We start from the raw sequence: 2938 nt of genomic DNA, 5'->3' as shown, positions 1-2938 counted from the left end.
TAGGGATGATTCATTCTTTGCAAAAGTGAAGCTTAATTGCAAGGTGAAGTCCCATTTCTCAAGGATGAAGCTTTTTTGCAAAGCGAAGCTCAATTGCAGAAGCAAATTCCCATTTCTCATGGATGATCCTTCTTGCATGCGTGAAGCTTAATTGCAAAGGTGAAGTCCCATTTCATAGGTATAAAGCCTTCTTACAAAGGTGAAGCTTAGTTATAAAAGTGAAGTCCTACTTTGCATAATGAAGCCTTCTTAGAACCGATGCTTCATTGTAGAGGCAAAGTCTCATTTCACATAAATGAAGCCTCCTTGCGAAAGCTTCATCACAGAGGAGAACCCATTTCGTAGGGAAGAAGCCTTCTTTGCAAAGGCCTACACAAAACATATAGTTTTCAAAATGATTTAAGATATTGAGGTGATGAACCTATAAAGGTGTTAGAAAATATGGGTCGTGGGTCGCCCATATGGGATGACCCAACTCTCAAGTTATTAAAAGGGTTGGAGGGATTGATTTGAATTTGGAATTCAAATCTATAAATCCCCATAACCTCCCAACACTCCCATAAAACCTCAATTTTTTGTATAATAATGGAAAGAAAAAAAAGATGGTAGAAAATAAGTGAAATTTGTATGGAAAATCACCCAAAAATAGATTAGTGCCTAGAACCACATGTATGTCATGAAAACTCACAAAATTAGGCATTTGGATTGTAGATAATAATCCCCTTCCATTGTTATTAGGATTGGGACCATTGAGAACAAGAAAATGCAAATTTTGGAGTTTTGAAATGCAAGGTGATTTAACTATTTAAAAGATCTTGGAATTCATAATTTCAGGTAAGTTTTTTGGCCCGAAATTCATGTTAAAGAATGCTAGAAATTATTACATTGGTATCATAGTCGTAAAAGTTGTTTCCCTTACATATTATTTTGTTATAAATGGAATTATTATGTTGAAAAATGCATGTATGCCATTTTTGTTGAAACTTGAAGCATTGTTAATGGTATGTCATGAAATATGCAACACAAATTCATGAAATTTTACAATATATTCCTTATATGATGTAAGATCATATCTGCAAAGTTTCAAAATTTTTTGGTTTTATAATTTTGGAGAAAAACGAAACCCTAGATAAATTATAGAAATTTTAAATATTTATTGCCATTTGCTTGTTCATCTTCATGAAGTAAGATTAGTAGGGTTATAAAGTTCTTCTCATAAGCTTTTCAAACATATAAAGAACTTAAATTTTGGACATGAAATGAAAAAAGTTATGAGGTTTTGAAATTTGGATGATAATCTGAATTTTTTGCATGAAATTTGATGGAAGCCTAAACTTTCATCACATGATAACATTTTATATATTAAGTTGCATGCTGTTTATTTGATATGATTGAATAGATCTTCTCGATACCTTTCGAACGGTATAAAGATCATTGATTTTGAGTTTGAAATGAAGAAGTTATGCTCTCTTGAAGTTTGGATGAGAATCTAATTTTTTGTACGAAAATTGGTAAAATTTGAAATTTCATCACATGATAACTTTTTCTACACTACATTTTATGTTTCTCATTTAATATGGCTGGATAGATCTTCTCGAGACCTTTTTAATAGAATAAAGATTGTTAATTTTGTCCTTGAAATGAAAAAGTTATGGCCTCTTAAAATTTGATAAAAAAAAAATTGAAAATTTTTTATGATTTTTTTGCCATTTTCACGCTCTCTATCTATTGATATCCCAAATGTGGCCTTAAAAATTGATTTTTTGTTTTTAAAATTTGATTGCACAGATGAACTCAGAACTTCAAAATTAGTTAAGATAAATAATCGAAAGCAACTTTCGAGTACGACGTGGCGGTGTTGACCTTGTCCCAATTTTTTATTACTTTAAAAAAATTATTGCAGATTGGTCCCTCATGTGAGGGCGCACTGACAATTCTTAAAATTGTAGATTGGTCCCTAAATTATTCTTGATTTTTCAATATAAAAAATTAATTTTTGGATGGTTAAAAAAATATTTTTTTGCACTTAGTACTTAAAATAAATTTGTAAAAAGCATTAAAAATATTTTTTAACTAGATAAATTGTGAATTTTTTTAAAGTCAAGAATATTTATTAAGTGGTATTTGCTTAGTTGGAGTTATTTTTTCAAGTGTTTTATTTTTCTATTTTTTAAATGGAAAACACTAAAAAAGTATTTAAAATGCCAGATTTTATTTACGTTCTTGAGTTGTGGGGGTCTTGATTAGATTATGTGATCCATTGTAACTTGTTTTTAATTTTTGTGCTTGATCAGATATCATTGAATTTATGCACACTTTAGAGCATCCTTAGAGGGAAGGCTAGAGAAACAAGGGCTGAACTTGGTGAAAATGTACATTCTTATTAAAATTAATAAATGGATCTGGACATAACCTAGTGGAGTACATGAATGTTTTTGGGACATTTTTTGTGATAGATGGAATATGAGAATTCTGATGCCACTTCCCATTTGTTAGGATTGCATTGCAACATATATTAAAGCATGGTTGACAATCGTGATATATGTCACGATTGCATATTATGGAATTACATGATATCCGTTAATTCATGTATTGTTATAAATGCTAAAGTTAGTAGAATGAGTGAGATTCTTACTTGGACCTATTGATTGTCAGTTGAGTGATAGTTCGTTGATTGGAAGATTTAGTGAAAACTCAGCTATAACTATTTGATTCACTGAGTAGGAGTTCTCAATTTGGAAGAATTAATGTAATTTTCACTTAAAATTCATGGAATTTTGTATTATGAAATTAAGTTTATAATAGTGAAACAATAAGATTGTAGATGATGATTTGGGACATAGTGAACTTTCGACTTTGTACCTAACGTTGAACTATAGTAGAAGTTAATTTGTGTTAATGCAAAATTAAATATGTGCATAAATGGGCATTGATTGAG

This window comes from Olea europaea, unplaced genomic scaffold (genome assembly GCF_002742605.1).
Source record: "Olea europaea var. sylvestris unplaced genomic scaffold, O_europaea_v1 scaffold980, whole genome shotgun sequence".
In the NCBI taxonomy this organism is placed as follows: Eukaryota; Viridiplantae; Streptophyta; class Magnoliopsida; order Lamiales; family Oleaceae; genus Olea; species Olea europaea.
The sequence above is the reverse complement of the archived record's forward strand: the minus strand, read 5'-3'. Positions refer to the sequence as shown.